Source organism: Myotis lucifugus, unplaced genomic scaffold (genome assembly GCF_000147115.1).
Source record: "Myotis lucifugus unplaced genomic scaffold, Myoluc2.0 scaffold_95, whole genome shotgun sequence".
NCBI lineage: Eukaryota > Metazoa > Chordata > Mammalia > Chiroptera > Vespertilionidae > Myotis > Myotis lucifugus.
In genome coordinates, this window is record NW_005871143.1 from 2,969,124 (window position 1) to 2,983,009 (window position 13,886).

The window sequence follows — 13,886 nt, forward strand, 5'->3', positions numbered from 1 at the left end:
AGCTAAAAGGTAAATGCTTTATTCCCCTATCCTCTCTCTACCAGACAAGAACCGTCCTCATATTGCAGGGAGGAGGTGGGAGAGGGGGAAGAGACTGAGGTCTGTGAGTATCAGAAGAGCCAAGCCAGACCTGACTCCCCAGCACCCTGCTACAACAGTGGAGAGACTGCACAGAGCAATAGATGCGTCAATTGTCTACGCAGCATATGAAACCCAAGGTGAATTTGCAAAGATGTTTCCATCCCAAGCATGCACAAAAGCAGCAGAATGCCGATGCACCTATACAAGTGGTTTTATAGAGACAGACAGTGGTACTCAGGGATACACTATGTGAACAGAGAGGCTACATCTCCATCCCACCCCAGCACTGTGGCACAGTCCAGGGGTGGGGAGAGCTGATCCCAAATGTGACTACCTGGTAAGGACAGATAATTCTTTAAGATCCTTACCAATGACTGAGAAGACCATTTGGCAATCAAGCACTTCTCTGTATAAGATCAGTTGGAATTCAGGTTATTGCTACTCATCCCCATCGGGCTCCTTTTGACCTCTTTAAGAACAAGAAGAACAACAACTTCAAACTCTGGGTCTGCCCTGTGTTCATCATGGACAGATGTGATGAGTTGACACCAGAGTATTTTAACTTCATGTGTAGTGTGATTGACTCTGAGGACCTGCCCCTGAACATCTCCTGAGAAATGCTCCAGCAGAGCAAAATCTTGAAGGTCATTCATAAAAACATTGTTAAGAAGAGCCTTGAGCTCTTCTGTGAACTGGCGGAAGACAAGGAACCATAGGAAATTCCATGAGGCATTTTCTAAAAACCTAAAGCTTGGAATCCATGCGGATTGCTAATTGGCAATGCCCTTCTGAGCTTCTGAGCTATCACAGCTCCCAGTCTGGAGATGACTTCTCTCCCATGAAGGAGACCCAGAAGTCCATCTAGCACATCACTGGTGAGAGCAAAGGGAAAGTTGCCAACTCTGCTTTTGTGGAATCAGTGTGGAGGTGGAGCTTTGAGGTAGTTCCTGTGGCAGAGAATATCAATGAGTACTGAGTGCAGCAGCTCAAGGGGTTTGATGGGAAGAGCTTTGTCTCATTTACCAAGGAGGGCCCAGAGGTACTTGAGGATGAAGAGAAGAAGAAAATGGAAGAGAGCAAAGTCAAGTTGGAGAACCTCTGCAAACTCATGAAAGAAGTCTTGGATAAGGAGGTTATTAAGGTGACTATCTCCAATAGGCTTGTGTCTTCACCCTGCTGCATTGTGACTAGCAACTATGAATGAACAGTTGCATGGAGCACATCATGAAACCCCAGGCACTTTGGGATAACTCTACTATGGGCTACATGATGGCCAAAAAGCACCTGAAGATCAACCCTGTCCACTCCATTGTGGAGTCTCTATGGCAAAAGGCAGAGGTAGACAAGAATGACAATGCTGTTAAGGACCATGTGGTACTCCTGTTTGAGACTGTGCTGCTCTCTTTTGGCTTTTCACTCGAGTTTTCCCAGACCCACTCCAACCACATCTACCTCATGATCCAGCCAGGAGCAGGCACTGATGACAGTGAAGTGACAGCAGAAGGACCCAGTGCTGCTATTCCTAATGAGATACCCTCCTTGAGCATGATGAGGATGCCTCTCACACGGAAGAAGTAGATGAGGAATTTCTTATCTTGTGCCCTCTGTATATTATCTTCATGGCTCCCCCAGTAGACTTGAGTGGTCCTAGCCCACCTGGTTTCCTCTGCTGATGTCGTGTGCTTTTTCTCTCCTGCCTTTCTGCCTGAGGCAGGATGCAAAGGCTTCAAGCCTTCTCTTCCCACATTTGACATTGGGTTTGGATGTTGTGTATTGTGTCTTTTGTTGTTGTTGTTTATTTTGTTCTGAAATTACAGTATGCAAAATAAAGAATATGCAGTTTTAAGGGAAAAAAAGATTTCATCTTTCTCAGGTCTGGTAAGTCAGTTACCATTTGTGCATATGCTTTCCAGCTTCCAAAATGTTATTACTGTTTTCTTCTCTCACTATCTTTGTCTTTCTGGGTTTATGCAAGCAACAAATATCCTTTCCTGTTATTTTAGTGGGGTTTAGGCTAGAGCAAAAGTTAATGTGTATGTTCAGTCTAACATCTTTGCCAGTAAGTATCTTCTATAGTTTCTGCAATGCCATTTAAAAAATTGTGATTTCTTAGGCTCCATTAACAAAAGGAAACCATCTGAAATAAGGAAAATGATGGTGGTGAGTGAAGTCTGGAGGACTATTTGCAGTTCTGGCCACAACTTTTCAAACTAGCAGAACTGAAATTATTTTACAGGACAGTGACTAGAATATTAATAGAACAATTGAAGGGAACGGGAATGTATTCAAGAGAGAATGAAAATTTCCAGAAGTTGACTTCAAATATTTGAAAAGCTGATGTTCACTTATTTATTCACCCATGTGAGTTCTGCCATGTGCTGGGAAACATTCTTCCAGTCTGTGGACAGAGTAGTAAACATGATCGATTCTCAATTCTGTGGAGCTTCTATCTAGCGGGGGAAAACCGATTTTCTCTGGATGTACTCACTGTAGAAATAGAACAAATGAATAAAAGTCATTAGGAGATAAATTTTAAATGAATACAATGAAGAACTTCAAAGTGTTAAAACCAATAAAGTGTAATGAACAACCTATTCAAACCCCTCAAAAGGTGGTGAGAACTAGCATCTCCCCCCAAAAAAATGTTTATCAGAGAAGTTAATTGCATTGTCTCTGGTCAGAATCCCAACTTCAATCCTTGGTAACTATTGACATTAACCTCTCTGGGCTTCTATTGTTTCACAGGTAAAATCTGACTAATAATAATATACTGTATAGGGTGTTGCGAGGATTGAATGAGTTATGTGTGTAAAGTGCTTAGAAGATTATCTGTAGAATACAGTAAGTGCTACATAAGCATTAGCTACTATTATTCATTTTAACCAATTTTTTATTTTGAATAAATTTTAAACCTATCTAAAAGTTGCAAAAAAAATAGTACAATGAACATTATATACTCTTTACCTAAATTGACCAGTTGTTAACATATACCACATTTACTCTATCTCCTTCTGGGTGATTGGTTTGTTTCTTTGTTATTGGATCATTTTAGTATTAGTTATATCTTCACCCCTACATACTTCTCTATATAATCTCCCACATAGCCATAACAAATTATCATACTCATGAAATTTAATACTGATGCAATTCTATTTTCTAATAAGTGGTTCATATTCAGTTCTCCCCAATTGTCCCAAAAATGTCCTTTAGCTTTTAAAAAAAACATAATCCAGTCAAGAATTGGGTTTTACATTTAATTGTCATATCTTTTTAGCCTCTTTAATCTAGAACCATTCACTAAGCTTTTTTTGTCTTTTATTATATTTGCATTTTTGAGGAGTCCAGACCATTTTTCCATAATCTACCCCAATTTAGATTTGTCTGATTTTCCTCATGATTAAATTTAAGTTTAACATTTCTGACATATACTATTCAGGTGAGGTGGTTTTTCAGAACATCACCTGAGGGGACACATGATGTCAGTTTGTCCCATTATTCCCATCTGGTTAATGTGGTGCCTGCCACCTGCCCCTTTGGTTATTAGTAAGTCATCTGTGGTGTCATATTCTGAGACTGTGAATTTTCTAGATAGTCTTTCACCTGGTGGTGTTAGCAATCATGTATGGTTTGTTTGTTTTTAATCTCACAATGGGCATGGCATGGTCAACAAGATGAACAAAGAAGATTACTTTGGTTCAGGAAAAAAAGATTGCCATAGGGTACAGTGGGAGCCTATAGCTAGTAGTTAGCTCCACTTAGTAAAAGAATTTATAAGCTTTGGTAAAAATGCACATATCTGAAAATTAGTAGCTGAATGACACTGGGTAAATTTCCTTAAATTTATTTTTCCATAAAACAGGAATTATAATTTCTGTCTGATAGAGTTCATTTGTGTATTGATACAAACAGAAACTTGAAGATGATGATGATGATGATGATGATGATGATGATGATGGCTGCACTATTGCAGGATGAATTTGATTCAGTTATGAACATTATTGGATTAATGAAGATGGCACATTTAATCAAATGTTGACTCTAAGATATACAAGATGTTATTGAAATTAAGGCATTGCCTCCTGGGTTTGGACAAATTAGGAAGGGTAGGTGTAGCCAGAAGGAAATAGAGAAATTTGATCTTTGTCATATTCAGACTTTGTCATAATTGGTGGTGATGCATCCAGTCTGAAATGCATGCAGAAGTGGTAAGATTCAATGTTGTACTGTTTGAAATAACAATCACCTAAGAAGACTATAAAAACTGTAAGTTTCTAAGCTAAGCTGACCCTTCAGAGATTGGGTGAGGTTTTGGCCCACTGCCAGGGGAGATAAAGTGTTACATGAATCTAAAAGGTCAGCTCAGGGGAGGAAAGTCAATTGTGTGTCAGCAGATTATAGATAGTAATCATATACTTGCATTGATAGCATTGGTCTGAATCCTGGTCTTTTGTGGATAGGTTAAGGCAATTCAACATGTACATTGCTGAGAGAGTTGACACAGGAACAGCCAGCGAGGTCTGCAGCCAACTCTGAGAGGTGTACTTCAGATCTGTGCTGTCCAATATGTGGTCACTAGCCACACGTGATTCAGCTAGAATGAAAGAAGCAATATTAATGTACTTTTAGGGTATACTTCTCTAAGTTCTCAAGTAATTTTTTTTTAATTTAAGGTCCTGGCCAGTGTAGTTCAGTTGTTTGGAGCATGGTCCCATAGACCAAGGGGTCCTGGGTTCTATTCCTGGTCAGGGCACATCCAGGAGACAGCTGGCCGATCGATGTTTCTCTCACATTGGTATTTCTATCTCTCTCTCTCTCCCTTCCTCTTTCTCTAATATATATATATATATATATATATATATATATATATATATATATATATGGAAAACAAAACTTGAATTGAATTTATATTTAATTTTAAATTGATTAAAATAATATAAAATTAGGAATTTAGTTTCTCTGTTAAACTAACTCATTTTAAGTGCTCAACAGGCACACATGGCTAGTGGCTACTCCAGTAGGACAGTGTAGATATAGAACATTTTCATCACCACAGAAAGTTCTATTAGCACTGCTGAGGAAGTGTTGATAACCTGCCAAAAACCCATGCATAGTAGAAAATAGTTGTTACTAGTCTCACTCTAAAGACCATGAAAGATGTCTAGTGAATAAAAGACTATTTTCTTTGGTCTTATTGCCAACTAAAGGAAAAAAGACTGTAGCAAGCCAGGAGATGTTTGATAAAGAAATGGCACCTATTTATACCCCCCCCCTCTTTAATATGGGGAGGGTGAGCTTCTAAACCCGAAGGTCCCCCAGAAGCAAGCTACCTAGAATATTCTTTCTTAAGGGAATATTTTTCTATGAGCCATTGTTGGATCCTACTCTCCTTCTGGCCCCTACATTCCCCAGGCAGCTGACTGCCAAGATGGTTGGCAGTGCCCAGGTGTGATGCCAGGTAGCTGCTTTTCCTCTCCGTGTGCCCTGCTGGCCCTCTCTCAGTGTAGTTTGCATCCATCTGCTCCTGTCGCCCTTCCATGCTGCGGAGTTAGGTGTTGTTTTGTCCCCTGGAGGAAGCCCATATTGTTCTATTCCTACCACAGAAAAAACAAATCAGGAGTAACAAGCAAAAATATGGAGTGTAAGCATGTGTTTCCAGGTCATCAACATGCAAGCAAACGTGCATGAAAATGAGTGTTAATTTACTGCATGATTCAGTGTTTGCAAGACTATCAAGTCATTTCCCATAGGCAGCCCAACAGCCATCACAAGGTAATGAATTTTTATTATAACCATGTATGATGGCTGAACCAGCAAACAAATGATCAAAGAAAAGAACAGAATAATAACAATGGTGATAACAATAATGATAGTGTAATAATTAACTGGCGAAGCATTTGTAACAGGGGTCAATTGGCTAATGTGGTTGTCTGGGGCAGTTATAACAGAGGTGACGTTCTCATTTTAACATTTGTGGTTTCTGCTGCCTTCATTTAAAAACAATTCCGCGATGAAAATAGAAAAAGTTGAATGGATAGTAGTTGTGTTTTTATTTATGTTTTTCATATTGGGTTTTGGAGGCCCTTTAAAATTTGTCTGGAATGTTTTGCAGAAGTTATTAGACCAGAAAAAGACTCCAGCTCTTTGGAATTTTATGTTCGGTTTTGAATTATCATCATCATTCCCAGTTTTCTCATTCATGCTTACACATCACTGATGTTGCTTTAGTTACCTGCAAAACTCAGGGAGGATGTGCTTTCACACAGACCAAACGATTCAGAAGCAAGACCATTTCAAAGATAAAAAGGTATTTTAAAAACTCATTTTATCTTTTTTTTTAATCCCTCTTTACTATTTTTCTCGTGTCATATGTTTTTCTTTTTCTTAGTTGTGGTCAAGTCTATTGTAATATCTGATGAAAGGAGAGTCGATCTGATTCTAGCCATGTAAAAGTACATGACTTCAGCTTGTCCAAAAGAGAATTCTGAGTAACATAAATAGAGTTTAATGTTTAGTTAGCTCTTTTTCTTGCAAAGTTGTCTCAGTTCGTGCTCATTTTCTTTCCTGGAGTGTTGTTAGTGATCTCATTTTAGCAAGTATCCTCTAGAAGTTCTCAGTCAAAACAAATATTTATAGTTAAGTCCTAAACTCAGGAAAATGGAAAATGGCTTTGTATTTATGCTGGGGGGGGGGGGGGGGGGCGCGATGCGGTGTTAAATGGAAAGGCTGACTTTGTCTTGACTTTAGAAACACAAATGGAGCCACTGCAAACATCATTCAAAGATACTCACACGGATGTTTATTAGAAGAAGCCCCCCTCAGTTAAGCTAAAGCAGAGGGTTAAGAGGCTGTGGGGGCTGTGATCCCACATAACTAATGGGCACACTTTTCCCAGACAGAAGGGCCATGCGTTAGTCATAGTGGTAAATCTGTAGTGACAGACGTTTGTTCTATATTTGTGAATGACCTGATTTGGCATGCATGCAGCTCGTTCCACTGACAATAATGGTAACATGGTGTGAGGGAGAGGGAGAGGGAGGGAAGAAAGGAGCTGGAATTAGGGGAGGAGGCACAGTAGAGGGAAGAGAGAAGTCCAGGCAGAGAAAGGGAGAAGGGGAAAGGACTATTAAACAGTGGAAGATCAGAAGCATCTAAGGGTGACTCAAGGGGAACCTGCCTTTAGTAGAGCATTATTTTCATTTGGGAGCAATTCTAATTGATGGGAGAGAATCGCCTTTCTTTCCTCCATGTCCCCTCCCCCTTTCTCTCCCTTCTCTCCCCTGCAATCTCTGGGGAAGATAGATATTCAGACAGCTGTCAACTGGTGCAGGATGCTTCTACATCAAGGAATTCCTTGTAATTTGCAAAACTTGCCTGGTCCTTTACCATTTGCTGCAATCCTGCAACCCCTTCAGGTAAGAAAGAAACTGGCCCAGAGTGATGAAAAGAACGAAGGCTGTCAATAATTTGAAGAGAAGTAGCATTATGCCCTCTGCTACCTCCCTCCCCTCAAGCCATTCATTCTTAAAGTAACAAATATAATCCATGGCAAGAGCAATTATGATATGCAAAGACACCTCTGGGGAGAGTGAGCTAGGAATGGTGGGCGGAGCACTGAATGAAAGACAGGAATCCTTTGTAATGCTACAGATTTGCTGTGTGACCATGGACAAGTCACTGCCCCTCTCTGAGCCTGTTTCCTAACCTGTAAAGAAATAATTCAAAAGACGATCTCTAGGGGCCTTTGAGCATTTACTCTTCCTGTTACTCTGATTAAACATCCTTGCTCTCTGCTCCAGGGTCTGCCATTTCAGTGAGACAGTCCCCTGCTCACCACTTCCCCTCTTTCTGGACTTTCCAGCATCACCGCTCACGGTGGGGTCTGAGGTCAAACTTCTCCAAAAAGGCTTGATTGGTTTACCTAATCACTATCCAGTATAAAGAACCCCTTCAGGGCAAAATTTCCCTGATACCAGTACAAAGGGAGCACATCAGAAGCAACTGTATAGCTTTTTCAAAGTATACTTTCTAGGGACCCATTGATAGGAAATTAATTGGAACCTCCATCTGGTGTTGAATTGGACATCTGGTCTTTTGAAAAGACTCCCCAAGTGATTCTTCTATGCACCTCTGGACCAGAGACACTGCTTTTGGGCCAGGTGCTCAGCCTTGGTCCAATCATGTAAAGGGGTTTGTCTAATGAAATGCAAACAGGAGTTTGCTGCAAAGAAAGTAAAGGTTTATTTAAGGAAATGGCACCAAACCAGGAGCTGTTAGTCTAAGACCAGGTTCTCTGACGGCTTCTAGGGGAGGGTTATATAGGGGGAAAGTATTCATCATGGTGGAGCTAGACTCATGGTCTCTGTTGATTGGTTAGCACTAGGGTAGGGAGTAGCTGGTCATGGTATCTGGTCCTGATGTCAGCCATGGTGTCGCTCTGTCTGGTTTCACAAGGCATGGTCAGTGGGGTGATTTCTTCTTCTGGATCCGGAGCTGAAACACAGCTGAGGCCTAGATGTTATATTTAGTTTGAGTAAAACTTTCTTTCTGTGGTCAATAGACCAGGGCTTTGTTCCCAAGATTATTTGATGTTGACCAAGACCTCACTGTTCAGAGGGTTTAATGATTAAAGAAGTGGACATGCAAAGGAGAGGGATGTGAATGAGTCAGGGTGCTCCTGGCTAGACAAGGCCACTTTGAATCATAAGGAAAGAAAGAAAAAAGGTCAGGTTAACGAAATAAAGTTTCCGAATGGCTACAATCCACTCTTCCCGGGAAGTAGAGTCCTGGGTGCAAAGCATGGCAAACACTCAGAACTCCATTGAATCCTTTATATGCCCTATCTACCTCTCCATCAATCTGTCTATCCTTTCACTTATCTACCTACATACTAGGTATCACCACACGTTAGAGTGTTTCTAAAAACTAGAAAATGAGGAGTACATTCTAGCTGTGGTAACAGAGAACATAGAGCACGTAATTCTAGATTTCATCTCAGGATTAGAATTTAGCTTCTCAAAATAACAATTCTTTATTCTACAGTCTTTCTCAATCATACTACCTCCAAGGCAGTTGTACCTAGAAAGGAATTTATTCTTTTCTGGGTCACATGAGAGCAGCTTACTGAATGACTTAGGAAATAAAACTGCTGTTCATTTATTTTATCAAAAAGAAGCCAAGAAAAACAAAGATGAAGAAGGAGAAGGAGAGAAAGGAAAAGAAAAACAGGAGGAAGAGGAGAAAAATAACATCAGACAGGCTAACTTCCATGGCTGACATTAGGAGGTCCTTGGGAAAGGATGGGCTACAGGAAATGAGGAAGACTGGGCAGTGATTTATTCAACATAATGTTTCCTGAGCTCCAATTTGTATAATGTGTAAAAGAAATAGAAGATACAGCCTTGCCTTCACTGAACTGAAAATACACATGGAAAGGATCTACAACATTAAATAAGATAATATATATTAAGAATATAGCCCAGCTGAAGTGGCTCAGTGATTGAGCATTGACCTATGAACCAGGAGGTCACAATTCAATTCCCAGTCAGGACATATGCCCAGGTTGCAGGCTCCATCCCCAGTAGGGGGCATGCAGAAGGCAGTCAATCAATGATTCTCTCTCATCATTGATGTTTCTATCTCTTTCCCTCTCCCTTCCTCTCTGAAATCAATAAAATATATATTTTTTAAAATGAATATAATATGTGCCAAGACTACTGTATGGTCTCAATAGATGCTAGTTCCCTTTTACCTTAGACAAAGAAGTTGATTACACACTAACTGTCTGTCTATCAGACTTGCCTAACCTTCAGTCCAACTTCCTTCTCCTTTGCCTACCTCTCCTTGATTTTCCAGGTTACCTTGCAGTTAGTGTGGCCACATGAAACAGGAGAAGTCTGCTGGTATTTTTCTCTACCCTTTTGTACTATGTTGAATAGTGTCCCAAAATAATTCATGTCTACTGTAAATGTGACCTTGTTTAGAAATAAGATCTTTGCAGATGTAATTAAGATAAAATGAGATCCTACTGGATTCGGATGGGTCCTTATAAGAAGAGGGAAATTTGGACACAGAAGTGCAGACACAGAGGAGAGAAGGCCATTTGAAGATGGAGGCAAAGATTGGAGTGATGTATCTAATTCAGGAATGCCAAGGATTGTTGGAAAGACCAGAAGCCAAAAGAGGCAAGAAAGGATTCTTCCTTATAAGCTTCAGAGGGAGGATGGCCCTGCCCACACCTGGATTTTGGATTTCTAGCCTCCAGAACTGTGAGAGAACAAATGTATATTGTTTTCAGCTTCCCAGTTTGTGGTACTTTGTTGTGGCAACCCCAGGAAACTCCCTCTTTCTACTTCCTAGAATGAGGATACGTTGCCTTGAGGAATAGCAGACATCTTATGAGGACCTAAGCCATATTCTTAGTAAGGATGGTAGACCAGGAAGACAGTAGAAACCTGCTTCTTTGGGGCAAATTCCCTAGACTCTAGATAAATAAATCGTAGGTGTTTTAATTATTGTCACTCAAGTTTTCTATTAAGGGTGGAACATTTCTGACTAATGCCCTCTGTGAAGAAGAAATGACATGAAAATAACCTGAGTTCATGTCTCAGCCATGTTATTATGCAGATGGGTAGCCCTGGGCAAGTCATAAAAAACTTCTTAAGTATCATTTTATTCCTCTGTAAAACAGAAACAATAATATCTTTAAATGAGATAGTTTATGAGAAAGCCAAGGGTCATCAATAAGAAAGAGGAAGCTAATACAAATTACTGAGACTAGAATACCAAGGGACCTAGATCCTGTGTTGAATATCAATACACATGCAATAGAAAGACTGTTTTCCCTACCTCTGTCTTTGCTGGGACAACCACACAATCTTTCCCCACCTCTTTTTTTTCCCCCAGTAAGGAGCTCTTAACAGCCCTGGTAAAGGTACTTTATAAAATGTAAAGAATCATACCAGCATTGGGGGTTAATTACAAATTAAATAGCTTCACCACACAAATTATACAAGAAATGTTACTGGGCCAACCTGGCGTGGCTCAGTGCTTGAGCATCGATCTATTTGATTCTTGATCAGGGCATGTGCCCGGGTTGCAGGCTCCATCCCCAGTGAGGGTTGTCCAGACAGTGGCCAATCAGTTCTCTCTCATCATTGATGTTTCTCTCTCTCTTTCCCTCTCCCTTCCTCTCAGAAATGGTTCTGGGATAAAGGGCTCCACATGCTCTTGTCCATCCAAAGAGAGCAGAGGTGGTTTTTTCCAGTTCTTTCTGGGATAGTCCCATCCCATCACCTTCCTAACCCTTGCCCTTCTTGCCCAGAGTATGTCCTTCCCATCCCAGAGCCCTTCCTTTGGTTGTGAGCAAATACAAGACATGAGTTAATAGCCTGTGGCGTCAACACTTCCCTTAGAACCAACAGCAGAAAAGATAAGGATGGAAACTTGTTCCAAAAGCCCACGGGCCCTGATGTAATTAAACGGCAAACTTCAGGGGAGGCCACAGAAGCACACACAGCTCCATGGAAGTGTGAAGTAGTTGCTGAACTTTCTCAGAAGGGAATGTTCAACAGACTTCCTCTTTATCCACTTCCCACTTGGTAGAAAGGGCTTTTCATGAGGAAACTCAGTTTTTATGAAGGGTTGCACCTTCCCAATGTTCACTGCATCAAGACACAGGCCCATGCTTGTCCTGGGGTCCCAGCTGCATTCGTGTCTTGTTCTCAGAATTCAATTCAAATCTCCTGTTTGCCAATTCAAGTCTAAAAACAGGCAGGCCCTGGTCTGTCTTTTGCCCTCCCTTCCACCCTTCCACACCCTCTCACCACTGTGGAGCTAAGTGAATACAGTTTTCCAAATATAGTTCTGCAGCTAGTGTGTTAGGCCTTCTAATGAGTGATGGTAATTGCTCCTGCTATTTTCCAAAATGAAAATCAACCTCTGAAGAGCAGCTGGTCTGTTGTAATGTTCTGCTCCCTCCGATTACAGCCTCCATTCCTACAAGTCAGTCAAAGCCTAGCCTTGACTGCTTCATCTGTGAGCAGGGCCTGTGGGACGCGCTGGAGGAATGTGCTGATGGCAGGGAAATGGAATAAGCGTGCTATTGTGTGCTTTATTATGTTTAAGGGAATAGGGAGTAGAGAGGGGGAAGACCTGTTTTAACTTTTGATTTCTAAGATATCTGTTATGTGTTGTGCTGATTGATCTATCTGAAAAGATAACCAGGTTTTTAGAGGGCAGAGCAAAGCTGTTTCCACCCTCCTTTTTTTCAAGAATCACTCCAAAACAACAAAGAGAACGTGAAGCAAAAACACAAACCCTGTATTCTTTAAGGACAGGAGACATCTGTAATCTGGAACCACAGTATATGAAGATGAGAAACAGATGGAGGAATGGTAAGGCACTTAGTAGATCTACCGAAAGTCGGACCTAACCGCCTGAGGGTGACATCATAACAAGTCAAGCCGATTCACTCTGCACAGCACAGGAGCCTCCAGGAGTTGAGAGGCTCACGTGTCGCAGTGGGCCAGAGGGAACGTGGCCCTGAAAACAACCCACATAGGAAAAGGGTAATAATACCAGCTACCATTTGTGAAGTGTTTGTTGGTGCCTGGCCCTTTACACACACTCTCTACTGCAATTCTCATAATTAATAGCATTTTATAGATGCAAACACTAAGGCCTAGAGGGATAAAGTAATTTGTCCCAGGTAACAAGAGAAAGATATTAAACCAATGTTTAGCTGCCCCTGAACAACACAGGTTTGAACTGCACGGGTCCACTTATAATTATTTCAGTCAACAATTTGAAATAACTCCCAGACAAATCACATAGCCTAAAAGGGATAATGTAAGCTTACAGTATCGATAAATACAGTACACTACTGTAAATGTATTTTCTCTTTCTTATGATTTGCTTAATAACATTTTATTTTTCTAGCTCATTTTATTGTAAAAATAGAGTATATAATACATATAACATACAAAATATGTGTTAATTGACTGTTATATGTGTTACTGGTAAGGCTTCTGGTCAATAGTAGGCTATTAGTAGTTAAGTTTTGGGGGGAATCAAAAGTTATACGTGGATTTTTGACTGTGCAGGGGTTGGTACCCCTAACCCCTCCACGCCCCCCCCCCCCATAGTTCAAGGGTCAACTGTACTTTTAGTTCAAAGCCTTATCAGTAGCCTCCACTACCTCTCTATGTAAAACCATGAGTACCAGCATTTCCGTGTTGACTATGTGGCCATGTTGTCATATGGTTGGTAGGCATGATAGCAAGTTCTGGGCAGAGCTGCTGCTGTCTAGGATCAGGCTTTACTGTTTTGTTTAAGGTGCTTGTTGTTTTGAAAATTCCTATGGAAACAAAAGTGTTACCACTTCCCCACTGGCCATCCTCAACAGGATCTAGTCTGGAGGAGCCTCCTGCTGGGATGAGAGTGTGCCTAGAAAGTGAGTCTTCAGAGGTCCATAGTAGCTGAGGGTCCATCAAACACACTGGCCTGTGTCCTGAGAGGGAGGGTGGGGCATCAGGCAAACTGCTAATCTCTTCCTACACTTGCCTATTTGCTGCTGCCCCGCTACTATCCTGCACCACCCAGAGCAGGTACATACCTCACTGCTGCTTTCTGCCCCTACAGGTCACCGACAGCACAAAATCTGGGTCATGAAGAAACAAAGCATCCAGTGTCAAAACTGCAAAATAAAGTCTGCAGTGTTTATTCTCTATCTTATTTATGTTTTCTGTTCATGGCTCAAAAATCAGTCATCAGACACTCAATGAGAATCTACTGTGTCCACAGTCACC

The 13,886-nt window shown here is 41.0% G+C and overlaps 1 pseudogene; it reads left to right on the forward strand.

Moving 5' to 3' along the window:
• The first annotated feature begins 435 nt into the window (after window positions 1–435).
• LOC102421083 lies at window positions 436–4,056 on the forward strand (annotated as a pseudogene).
• Window positions 4,057–13,886: the final 9,830 nt, after the last annotated feature.